General features: G+C 48.8%; 1 protein-coding gene across 49 annotated transcripts in view; it reads left to right on the top strand.

Annotated features, from left to right (window-relative positions):
* The first annotated feature begins 444 nt into the window (after nucleotides 1-444).
* TRERF1 (transcriptional regulating factor 1) overlaps nucleotides 445-13,027 on the top strand; it is a 202,564-nt gene continuing 189,981 nt past the window's right edge. For 8 of the 49 annotated variants that reach the window (XM_082732997.1, XM_082732995.1, XM_082732993.1 and 5 more), the window contains exons 1-2: nucleotides 1,131-1,344; nucleotides 1,767-1,848. The gene's annotated coding sequence lies outside the window, so the exon portion shown is untranslated. The other 41 variants (XM_082732978.1, XM_082733020.1, XM_082733008.1 and 38 more) reach the window with 26 other exon arrangements.

Here is a 13,027-nt window from a genome sequence, read left to right as displayed (position 1 = left end):
GCCACGGAGATGGAGACCCCTCCCCAGAGAGCTGCGTTTCCAGCGCAGGCTGCAGCACCCCCTCCCCGCCCCCATCGGGGCGGAGGGATGGAGCCGCGCGCTTCGCGAACCTCCAGCCCCTTCCCGGGAGCCCCAGCCCCTCTCCCAGCCCCGCCGAGCCTCGGTGCAGCGGGGGTAGGTACAGACCATCTCTCCGCAGTCCACCTAGACCCTGGCGTCTTTGCAACCCCTTAAAAATAAAAAATAAATAGCCCCCCACCCCCAGTCGTTCAACTGCAAAGCAGGTTACAATAACCGGGACGGCTACGCAGGAAGCAATCCTGCACTGGTCCGGGTCTAAGGCGGCAGCTTCCCGGCCACGCCGCCTTCTCCCGGGCCTCGATTTTCCGGTCACGCCGGAGAGTCCGCCACACCCCGGGGCTGACAGGTCCCGCACGGGGCCGCAACTCGGTCCGCGTCCCCCGCCCCATCCTCGTCCAGAGTCTCGCCAGCCTACAAAAGGTGCAACTTCACGCACATGCAGAGCACACAAATAAGGTCGGCAGCGCATTGCCGGGGAGGCTGCTAACAATGCGCTAGGCTGCCCGCGCCCGCCCGAGCGCGTCGCCCGGGGGGACAGGGGGCGCGGGTGGGGGCCGCGGCGGAGGACCCGCCGGCCGCGGCGCTGGACACCTTACTTCCTGCTTCCCCGCCCGCCGCCAGACCCAGCTCTGCGGAGGGATATCTCTCCCCTCCTCTGTCCCTCTCTCCCTTCCCCCGCCCTCCCCTTTTTTGCTTCTGCTCCCCCCCCACCCCGCCTTTCTCCTTTTGCAAGAAAATAATTTGACAGTCGATTTGCTGACAGGGGAGGAATTTGCATCCTGGATTAAAAAAAAAAAAGGCCGAGAGGAGCTTGGGAACGGTTGCTAGGGGTGGGTAATGGGTGAAAAAAAGGGGTCGCCGGGGAGCGGATAAGGAGGGTTAAGGGAGGGGGCGAGGGTGGGGAGCAATGCAAAAGGTAAGGCCAGGTTACCGCGGCTCGGCCCCGAGTGGGCTGCGGCCGGGGGAGGGGCGAGAGATACATATGTATTTCTGTCTCCCTAGCACACCCCCTTCCCTCTAAGCGATGGCTGAGAGGCGGTGCATGCAGATGGGGAGTAAGTTTCCTGAAGGGGAGGGTGGATGCACGCGCGCGGCCCCGCGCTGCAAATTTCCACCGGGGAGGGAGAGTGGCTGGATGCGGAGAGTTTGGAGTTGCTTGCCGCGGAGGGCAGGAAGGGGAGCAGGGCCGGGAAAGGGGGCTGGCGGGCGCTATATCTGGGAGTAAGTTTCCAGGATCAGGAGAGCCTGCACGCTTGCACGCTAGTAAGTTTCTGGTTGGGGAGGGCGCGTGGGGAGGAGGAGAGGGAGGGGTGCATGTATATAGAAGGGGGGAGGGGGGAGCAGATTTCCTGCGGGGAGGCTGAATGCATATGGAGAGTAGATTTCCTGAAGGGAGGGTGGAGGCGTAGACGGACCGAGTAAGTTTCTTGCTGGGGTGGTGGCGGAGGTGGTGGGTTGGTGCTTTGGGAACCCGGAGCTTCCTCCCCGGGGTGGGGGCGCATGCTGTTGGGGGTGGGGTGGGGGCGGCGCAGGGCCCTGTTCCCTGCTGGGGAAGGGGCTTGCATCTGGGGAGTATGTTTCCTGGCGGAGCGATATTTGTTTACAGGCTGAGGGCAGTACTGTAAGTGAGTAGCGCTTCGAGAAGGCGGCTCTGACATAAATTAATATTGAAATTATTCCATCAGCTCTGCTCGCCCCCCATCTCACCCCCCAAGCGGAGTCTGGTCTTGTCGGATTGCCCATGCACTTGTTGCAGAAACAGCCAAGGTAGGCAAGAAGCTTATTAAGTTTCATTTAAAAAAAAAAAAATAGTTGGGGGATGCTCCGTGAGAAGACGGGGGAGGGGAAGGGAAAAGTACCCCCCCACACACACACTTCTGTACTTTCAGTCTGTTAGCAGGGCCTTCTTTCTGCTTCCCTTCTTCCCTCGTCCCTCTGCAGGCTGTCCAGCATCCCAGCAAAGGGGGAGGGCCACGGTGGGCGCTATAATTGGCAGCCCCGGCTTAAAGGGTGGTGGTGGTGGGGCTTGCAATTGAAGCTTGTGATGTTATAAAGCCTTCATTCTTCCAGCCAAGAAACCGCAGGACCCTAGGGATGTGCCTTTGGGGGTTTTTGACATGATGCATATGTGTATGGATATGTGCCTGTAAGGCTCTTTGGGGGCTGGGTACTCCCCCAAGTTACGGCGGCCACCCAGATAAGAGAAATGTGTAAGGGGGTAAGCCTGCCCCCTTCACTCCCTAACTTCAGTTTAGGAGACTGGGAAGTTAACTGCTGGTGGGCTGAAGAAATAGACATTTAAGAATAACACAAAACCACCCATTCACTGGTGGAGGCCGAGAGCACCTGGCGGGCAGCCTCTGGCCAGCACTGGGCTGGAGCATGTGCGCCTGCCATCCTTAGGTTAAAGAAAATGACTTCTGGTTCCTCCGAGTACCTTCGGCTGGTCTGTTACAGCCTGCTTTGTGGAAACTCTTCCCCAAGACGAGACGTGGCTTTGGCAAATGAAGCGTTGAAGCCGGTGGCTCACAACGTGGCCTGGGCTGTCTGGTGAAGTCCGTGGAGGTGATGCTTGGGAATGAAGAAGCCAGGGATGACTGAAGAGTTCTTTAAAAAAAAAAAAAAAAAAAATGCCTCCCCAAAGCCACCTGGGTTCCCCTTTTAGCAGGCCATGGTGGAGAGCCTTAAGAGAGGAGTTTTAAGTTGTCCCAGTTGGTACCGACCTTTGGCATCATTTATGTTTCAAGAAAGCAATCCGGTGGTAGAAAATGTGATTTAGATGCCCACTGTCAGAATAATAAGCGGGACTCCAAGCTTAACCAGTTAACCAGCAGTCTTTGCTTCTCCCAGCCTCTCTCTTCCTGGTCTTCAGCCTGCTGGTTTCTGCAAATGAGTTATAGGATTTGGCTATCAGGGACCCTGATGATACTGGGAGTTTTAACTTTGCCAGTATAATTTTAACTCCAGAGACTCAAACCCAGATGAGACGGAAACCCAGACGTGTTTCTTAGGGTCAGGTAGTAACCTACATGTGTGGTTAACTAAAGTTGGTTAAGCTTTGTGCAATTCTGTGGATGAGCTCAATTCTAGGAGGGGAAAAAGTGGGTTTTAAAAAAAGATCTCTCTACGTGCTACTGATGGACGGTGCTTTTCTTCTTTCCTTCCTGTCATCAGATTTCCAGATTGAGAATTTGATTTTTGGCCAGTTGAGAGTTGAGTTCATTGGAAATTAAATATTATTGCCACTTAACAAATATTCCTAACTAGGCATTAGTTTAAAAAATTCACTATTATTTTTCCCTGCTGAGAATCTTAGTCTGGATGGTGTATATGCTGGGAGGGTAAACAAAATCTTTATATATGTTTACCCCAGGGTAGTTGAATTATTTACGTGTCTATCCGAGAAGCCAAGAGCAGTCTTTCAGTTTTTTTTTTTCCTTATATTTATGAGATTTATTTTATTGTCTTGCTTTGGCCATTAATCAAGTCACAGTAGCTTTTTTTTTTTTTTCTGTTTTGCCGAGAATGTTCTTGTGGTAATAAAGGTTTGAAGGCCCATGAATCATAATTCATTCTTTTTAAAATATTGTGGTGATTGTCAGGATTTGATTTATAGGAATTGATACCGGGAGTGACACACCTCTTGGGGCCCCGCCCTTTTAGGCATGTCCATTTTCGCCAAAGGATTGTTGAGAAGCCAGCTTGACATCTTAAAAAAAGAGCATTTCCCTTCTGCTTTATGGGCATTGAGAATATTAATTCTGCAGGTTCCATGGTGAACATGGGTCTTTTCACAGCTTGGTAAGCTGGCTTCCACCTAGCAGGCATGTGTTAATATCACATAGCATTTATGTGAGCTTGCTGTGAAAACAGTTGTTCTATGAACTGTGTGAAAAGTATTCAGTTTTGCCTCCTTAACTGGCTTGGGCCTGTGGTTTTTGGTGAAGTAGGAGCTTTCGTAGTAAAAGGGGACTGCTGCTTATATAATAAAATGTGTGGTCACAAAGACAAAGCTTACTCAGAATATTCTTTTTCCTCTGATAGGTAGGTTGGTCATAATAATCAAACGCATTGATTTTTTTTTTTTTTTTTGAAAGTTTAAGGGTTCTCCATCAAGTCTACTAATCAGAAAGTGTTACCATTGTCTTGCATTGGAGAATTGGCTCAGTTCACATTATTTGTAAAGTGACAAAGAACTTTTAAGGTGATTTGATTCTCAAAGCAGGGAGCAAATGTCACCTAGGAGAAAAGTTGGGAAGGTACCAGTTTTTAGCCACTTCTGGGTCTTGGGTTTTTTTTAAATCTTAATAATACGTATTTGACCCATGAGTTTCTCCCATTTCTGAAATTCTGTGACTTGGGTCTTGTGGAGAGAGGTCTCAGGAGGTCTCGACAGGCTCTTCCTGGGCCAACGGCCAAATTGCTTCATGGACTAGGACGAGTTGATTAACTTCCGTGTTTGTCTTCTCGTGGAGAGAGTGGATTTGTACCTTGGCATTCCAAAAAGGACTCTTGAGTAGCTAGCCGGTAATCTTGACCATCGAATACAAAGAAATACTTAAGGAAAGTCTGCCACTATTTTGGGAAAAAAAAGTAGATGGTTGTTTCCCAATTATATGTGCTAATAGAGCTTGGGGGCACATAACCCCAGGCACCCAAAATAATTTCAGTTAATCTTGAAAATTTCCCCTCCAGCCAGCTGGCTTACCTGTCTAATTATGCTTGGTCAAGTCTAAGGTTAATTGAGCTGTTATTCCCACGCCGCAGGAGGACGTAGTCTTGGGGGAGAAGGCTGAGTGTGGCTTTACCCACTTTCTGTGGAGAATTCACATACAGGTAATTGGGATTTGGTCATATGTTTGTGATAGAGTTTATAATAGTGATGTCGAATTCCTGTCATTTCTGGGCTATCCTGTATTTCACCTTGGGCATCTTTTTGGGGGAAAGCTCTAGATGTTTTTATTGACTTTGAACATTGACATAAAAAGTGAGGATCCAGACAAGTGGCTCAGACCCCAGCCAGTAGGAATGGATGTTGGTTGTTCTGCTCTAAAAGCAGTTGAATTCAGCTTATTTATGACCTCATAGAACAGTGTGATTTAGGGAGAAGGGAGGATTAGAATCAGCTGGGATCTTGTGGATTAATAATATTTCTGAATTTGCATGTTGGAGGGGAACCACAGAAATAAAGGGGAAAGTAAAACATAGTTGATTTCTTTTGTGGGGAGGAGACAGGAGTAGCTGGCGACCAAGATATTGGCACTTGTCACCACGGGTACTGTGGCATTTTAAGGAATAATACAGTCCTGGTAACACTATGTTTGATCCCATGGCTTCTTACTAAATCTTTTCTTCTGGGTTAAAGAAACTGCATAATAAAAAGACCGTGTGATATTTTCTAAGAATTTTAAAGTACTCATGGTATCTGCTTATTAAGGTCTTCTGTTTAATTTGCGTTTACTGAGCAAGAGGGTAGTTTTTGTGTTTTCCTGGTCAAAGATGACAAGCTGGGGATTGGTGGGATATGCTGAGTTATTGGGCTGTCGGTGCAACCATACTAAACATTTTTGTTGTTGTTGTTAGAAAGGGGGGAAGAGAACCCTTGTGCCCTAATGGCAGTGATAACTCTGGGGTCCTAGAAGGTAACAATTATTTTCATGCCATAATTGGATCTACTTTATTCACTGGTATGTTCAGTAGCTACTTTACTGAGTACCTACTATTCTAGGTACTGTCTTAAGGCTCTGGGACTATGATGATAATTAAAATACACATATTTTACTCCCTCTCCCCTTACCCCCACCCCAGCCTCTAGCTTACCATTCAGAGGAGTGGTAGACACGTACAGAAATATATATTGCAAAATGTGATAAATGATGAAACCACAGGGAACAGTGACCTGGCCTTACGCAGCTAGAGTAGCCTATAAAGGTGCTCTGAGGTTTGGAATAGAGCACCAGGAGGAGAGCCTGTGTGGAAGGACTTTGGCTTGGGGGATGCTGTATAAGAAGGGCACAGGCAGACAAGAGGGACAGAGAGGGCAGCACGAGGTGAATGTGCAGGACTTTGGAGGCCTTTGAAAAGGTTGGGTTTCATTTGAAGTGCAGTGAGAAACCACTGAAAGTTTCCAGTGGGAAGTGACACTCCCAACTTCTGATAAAGGGGCTTGCAGTGGTGGAGGTGGGCAGGTGTGGAGTTGGAGAGCAGGCCTGGTAGAAGATGATGGGCAGTGGAGAGAGCAGGTGCATGTGAGATGCACTTTGGAGGTATCAGGAAGTGCGTACCTTTGGAGGTATTTCTGTTTGGGTTTGATGGTAGCTGGTGAGAAAGAGTTGAGGAAAGCTCTGAGGGTTCTGACTTGAGCATTTGGGTACATGGCTGGTGCTGTTTGCCCAGACGGGGAAGATTGGGAGAAAGAGGGGAGTGGAATCAAGCTATTTTTGTTTGGGTCCCGCTAAGGTTGAAGCACTTGTTAGATAGACTCAAGGTGGAGAGGTCAGGAAGGCAGTCTGACAGCAGTGTCCAGCACCAGAGGAGTGGCCAGGCAAGAGATAAAAATGAGCCATTGGCCAGGGAACTGGTGTTTAAATCTAGGAGACTGGATGGGATCCCCTAAGGAGCCTATAGAGAGTAGAGGCGCTGTGTTTGTGTGTGTTGGTGTGTTGGTGCGGAGGGGGTGGTGGTTAAATGTTTCATGAGGTTGATAAGGCCAGAAAAGTCACCACTGGATTATTTGACAAAATGGAAGCCACTGGGGACTTTCCAAAGAACCGCTTCCGTGGAATGCAATGGATGGGGTGGGGGCAAGATTGGAGGGGTTGGGGGGGGTCTAGGAGGTGGAACTGGTCACAGCATGTGTGGGCAACTTTTTGGCAAAGTTTGATTGTGCAAGAGAGGGCAGAGATACGGAGCGGGAGCAGGAAGGACCTGTGCAGAATGGAAGGGTGTTTTGGGTGCTGGTATTACCTTGGTGTATGGACAGGAAAGATCCTGGAGAGGGAGGAATTGAGGAGAGCAGCTGGTGGGTAGGGTCAGCTGACTAAAGCCCTTGAGAGGGTTTCCAGAAGATGTGGCCTTTTCCTCAGGGGCAGGGGAGGGGGTGTGCATGGGTGTGGAGGGCCTTCGGTCCTGGACCAAGGGAAAACCTGAGAAGACAGGTGCAGATGAGCAGAAGGTGGGGAAGCTGCTCCAGGCTGTGTCTGCACCCTCCTAGGGAAAGGGTTTGGGCTCAGGACCTGACACCAGCCAGAGACTTCTAAGGGTTAAGACTGCATCAGAAAATTGTACTGCATTTTCTCAACATTTGACTGCATTACTGAGCAGTACAGAGGCGAGAGCAAATTCTTTTCGCTTGAGGAAGAGTCTTCAGTTATATTTGGGCCTCACGTTAGATTTGTTTGAATACTATCATTGAAAAAAAAATCTGTGATTTTCAGCCCTGTTCAAAAGTTGGTGGGCACCGTGGCATAGGTTTGGAGGAAGAGGCTCCAAAAAAGAAAAGAAGAAGAAAAAAAAAAAGAGCCCTCTCCTCTGGGCAGCCTTTCAGGAGCACACGCCACAGACTGCCAGCCTGGGTGGCCCCCAGCGAGGGGTCTGCGTGGGGATTGGAGGGTGAGGATGGCGGCTGAAGGTCTAGGTTAGAGTCCGGCGCCCTCATGGTCTCCTGGCTCTGGCCAAGGGGGCCTCCCAGCCTGTCTGGGCATCTGTAAAGGGGCGGGTGATACCATCTGTCGCCTCTCCCCTCCACTTGTGAGGATGCCATCAGATAATGTACGGAAAGTGCTATGTAAACTGTAAGAGGCTTCGCGCACCGAGAGCAGCGAGGTGAATTAATCTTCAGCCAGATCTCCTTTTCAGATATAAAACCTGACAACCACTGAAACGTTTCCCTTAACTTCCCAGAGCCTCTGCCCACACCCCTGTTCACCAAGCCCTCTCTCACTCTTGTTCCAGCCTCCTAGCCACTTTCTCCTTGGGGGTTTCGGGTCCTCTGGGATCTTTGTATCGAAAGTGCTACAGGAAGGCTGGCATCCGAGCTCAGGCGGTGACATGCTAGGCGGTCTAGGTTCAGACTCTGATCCCGAATTGAAACTTGGAGACCTGCCCAGTCGAGGCGACAGACACACTTGGTTTGTGCACTGGGTGCAGGGGAGCCTTGAGCCTCTGCAGGAAACCGGACTGGGGTCCGAGGGTCCTGGCAGGTCTTCATTTGCATTCAGCTTTTGTTTCGCAAATGAGGCTTGTACTGTAAAGCAGAGTCTACCTAAAACAACAACAACAACAACAAAAACCCCACCAAACAACAAAACCCAGCCCTGGGCCCTTTCTCATACTGTCATGCTGCAAAAGTCATTTCTAGTTTTAAGAAATACCTTGTGCTTTTCCCTCATCAGACTGCTTGCCTCCAGGCTAGAGGGGGAGGCTTTATTTGTTTATTTCTGAATTAATTTTTATGATGGGAAAACTTGAAAATGCAACAAAAGCAGACAGGCTAGCATAATGAGCTCCCTTGTACCCGTCACCCAGATGCAGCTGTTACTGAGATTTTGCTCACCTGTGTGTAAGAGGACTCCTTGTAATTGTATAATAAATACAAGTTGTCAGTTTTGAGAGATCAGTGGAACTGATACCAATTTGGTTTCATAAAGGGGAAAATAATCAACGAAAATCAGAGAGAGAGGAAATGGATGCCATCATTGAAATAACCGGTGTTTACCTAGTTTGTTGCTGGTCCAAAGCCTCTTCTTATTTTATCTGACGACAGAAGCAACAACCACAGGAGGTTGGTATCCTCATCTGACAGCCAAAGAAAATGAGGCTCAAGAAGGAGAATCGAAAAAAATATATAAATAAGTGATTAACCCAGCGTCCCAGGTCCAGCCAGCATCCTGGTTTAAGGCCAGAAGTTGAATGGTCTCCAGATGTTGTGCACCCTCAAACAGATAATGCTATGCAGTATTAAGGATATGGTACTGAGTAGCTGTAGAGATCATGGAAACCAAGACCATCATCTGGGAACTTTGGGCTTCTAAGTCCCAGTCACCTTCGTTGGAAAGACTCAGATGATTTAAACATGTTTCCGATGTTACATTTTTAAAAAACTTGAATTGTCTGGCTCGTTCTGGAGCACACAGCTCAAACGCTGCCTCATAATTAAAGCCAAAACTTGACTTTAACAAATTGCATGGCCGTTCTCCATCAGCCTCTTACCCTTAGCCCTGTCCTTTTTGTGGGGCTCCTGAGTGGAGGGACCTGGACAAGCCATGGTTGTTTCTAGACGGCCTGGCCTTTAGTTTCTAATAGTTTGCTATTTGCTACCTTGGAAAGCTTCCTGGGGGCCCCTTGTGTGTGGGGGGGTGGTTGGTCATAACAGGGACAGCTCTGAGGGCCTCTCTGCTTGTCTTGGGAAACCACCTCCCATCTAACTTCTTTAAAAGATGTTTTAAAAAGGGAAAGGGGAAAAAAAAAGTTGGAGTTGATGCCCAAGGCGTTTGGATAGGGGGTGTCATTCGAGTTCCCTCTGATGTCATCACAATAGGAGATACCAAACTCCCTTAAAATTCAACTCAAGGATACCAGTAATGAGGCTGATTCTCAAGTACCAGGGCTTGTTCACTTTTCGTTCTTAATTGGGTGAACAGATGTGAGCTGGGGTGGTGTTATGGGGAGCTACAGTAGGTAAGGACATTTAGAGGCCTATCTTCTTTTGAAGAGTCTGAGCTGCTTTAGAAACCAGTATGGAATTCAAACAATTTCAGTGTGCTTATGCTCATTCATTCCTTCATTCTCTCTCCAGAGCCCCGTGTGCCCCCATGTGCTTGGTCACTGACCGGTGCTGTGGGCTGGGCTGGGCTGTTAGGATGCTGTTGTCATAATATCCGCCTCCCCCCGCCCCCCCAACCCGTGTGTCTTTTACCCCTTCCTTGCTGCCCCAGGGAGGGCAGAACTGGGTCAGCACTCGTTGTACCCCCGGCACCTGGCACTAGTTGGTGCAGTATAAATGCTTATATATTTAAGAATCAACTGGGGTTTTTTGGGTTTTTTTGTTTGTTTCATCTCAGGTTCCCCTGCCTCCTCCCCCCACCCCGCCCCCTACTGGTTCTCCCTGGAGGGAGAAATCCAGGCCCCTCTGCCACCAGGGTCAGCTCTAGCAGCCCCTGAAGGAGACCAGGCTAGAGAATGTTTCCTTCCCCCTTGCCTCTCACGGTCTGGCAGCCTTTAGCTGGGGTGCTTTAACTGAGCTCTCAAATTCAAGTGCAGCCCCATCCCCCATGCCTTTTAATAAGTGACATTTTGTTAAATCAGTTATTCGAGGCCTTATCTATATTTCTGTCTGTGCTGGCTTAGTCAAAATAGGAAAGAGAGTGAATATTAGATTTCTTTCCCTGCCCCCCTTCCCTCTCCCCTTGGAGCAACTCTACATAAGATTTCTGATGGTGGGGGGGTGATATGTCCTTGAAGAAGTAAATGCTGCATGCAGAAAAAATGTGGAGGGCTTTGACTTGTAGCGAATGCTGTTTTTCAGCAGCTGTGATTTTTCCATTTTTCTTTTTCTTTCTGTTTTGATTAGTGGAACTCATTGTGCTCCAGGGTTGGGATTGCGTTGGGGGAGGGCGCGGAGGGAACAACATTTACTGGGCGAGCTGGAGTTGGGGAGGAGGAAGGAGAGAAGGGATTTATTGAAAATATATGTCTACTTCTGCTATGATAAAGCGGCAGGCATGTAAAAATGCAACGGGGAAATCATTATTGTGGTAAAATGTAGGCAGAGCTCCGTTTTCTCATTAACAGAGCTTAGCTCGCATGGAGGAGGGGGCTGCCAGGCTGCTTTGAGAGTTGGGGTATTCAATAATAGCAGACACTCGGGGGATTGTCTCCAACCCCCCCTGCTCACCCCCTTCGGCTGCCTTCTCCTTTCTTTCTCCAATCAGTTTGTAACCTTTTTAAAGCTGCTTGTTGGATTTCATGGTCTCCATTGTCACTCCGTGCCACCCCAAAATGCTGTAAGGACTGTTTAATTTTTAAAGTTGGAGGGAATTAAAATAAATTTTCTCTTGGGAACTCAGGGAGAATTTTGGCAACACGCTGTGAGTCAGAGATTGGATTGTATCCCTTGCATCCCAGAGAGCACCAAGAAGAGCCTTATTTAGGGGCTCAAGAATTTGCATATGCTGTGGGGTATCCAAATGAGGGTTTCAGATGGCTTTAGGGGTAGTTGCTACTGTTGTTGACTGAGAGCTTAGTGTGTGTCCCTGGCCCTGTGCAGGTGTACTAGTCACTTCAGTCTTCCAGCATTTGTAGGAGGCAGATGGGTGCCCACTTTACACTTTACACTTGAGGAAACTGAGGCTTAAGGAGACGTGGGTGCTGAGCTGCCAGGCTGGTCTCCAGACCCAGGGCTAACCCGCAAAGACTGCCTGGTCACCTTCCCCGTACGGCTATCTAGATTCTAGGAACCTGGACTACCCTAAGGCCTGCAATCCAAGTGAAGGGTGGAGTGCTCAGGATATTCACGAGAACTTTTGCTGAGCCCCTGTCTTTCTAAGAGCTGTCTTTCTAAGATCAAGGTTAGTGGCTCACATCTTTGTTAGAAGAAGTGAGCGAGCGCCCTGCTTCTCATCCTGCCAGGCTACAGTGACCGTCAGTGCTGACAACTTGATCCTCAAGTGTGTGTGAGTGCTTCTCATGTGCCCAGACTGTACCAGTGGCTGGAAGTTCCAGGACCAGTAGGAGAAGGAGCTCAGAGTCTGGTAGGGACAAGTCAGGAGAACATATAAACCCGGCACACAGAGAGACCTGCTTAGAAAAAGATCATACTGCAGAAGCAGTCAGTGGGAGAGACTGTGTGGAGGAGCCAGGGAAGTCTTCAGAGAGGTGGTACATGAGTGGGGTTGTATGGGTTCAGTGGGGGCTTGTTGGGTAGGCAAGGGGGGAGGGACTAGCAGATAGCATGGCGAGTATAGGAAGCTACATAGAATCTGGCTTTACTGAAGCATCAATTCAAAGCTTACCCTTCTGGGGCGCCTGGGTGGCTCAGTTCGTTGAGCGTCTGACTCTTGATTTCAGCTCAGGTCGTGATCTTAGGGTCGTGAGATCGAGCCCTGTGTTGAGCTCAGCGCAGAGCCTACTTAAGATTCTTTTCCTCTCCCTTTGCTCCCCCTCTATCCCCTGCTTCAAGCTCTCTCCTTGTCTAGGAAATAAAAAGCTTACTCATCTAATGTTATCTTCCATCACCTTCAATTTAATGCTCTAGAACTGTGCTATCCAATATGGTAGCCGTTAGCCCACGCATGGACATTTAAAAAAAAAAAAGATTTTATTTATTTATTTGACAGAGAGAGAGAGAGATCACAAGTAGGCAGATCTATAGGCGGGTGGAGGGTGGGGAAGCAGGCTTCCCACTGAGCAGGGAGCCCGATGCAGGGCTCGATCCCAGGACCCCGAGATCCTAACCTAAGCCAAAGGCAGAGGCTTAACCCATGGAGCCACCCAGGCGCCCCATGCATGGCCATTTAAGTTTAATTAAAAATTAAATAAAATAAAATATTCGTTTTCCCCCGTGGCACTAGCCCCACGTCAAGTGTTCATTAGCTACATGTGGCTGGTGGCTGCCATATTGGAGAGCATGCATATAGAATATTTCCATTAGAGCAGACAATTGTGTAAGGTCTCATTGCTCATGAACTTTGCCCTGAGGCTTCTTCTGCAAGCAATGTTTTCCTTCTTTATCCCTTACCTAGCTCATTCCTACTTCCTCCAGAGGCCTTCCCTGTGCACCCCAGGGTAGGTCGCCATCCCACTGCCCACCTGGATTGCAGTGATCCCTTTCTGTGTCCATCTGCCTATGAGGACTTTCATTTTCTAAAAGGCATGAGATAGGTTGTGTTCATTTTTGTGCCACGTCTTATGTATCGTGTCCCCAGCAATCAGTCAGGGCCCAGCACAT

This window comes from Mustela nivalis, assembly GCF_964662115.1.
Source record: "Mustela nivalis genome assembly, chromosome: 5".
NCBI classification, from domain to species: Eukaryota; Metazoa; Chordata; class Mammalia; order Carnivora; family Mustelidae; genus Mustela; species Mustela nivalis.
The sequence above is the reverse complement of the archived record's forward strand: the minus strand, read 5'-3'. Positions and strand labels throughout refer to the sequence as shown.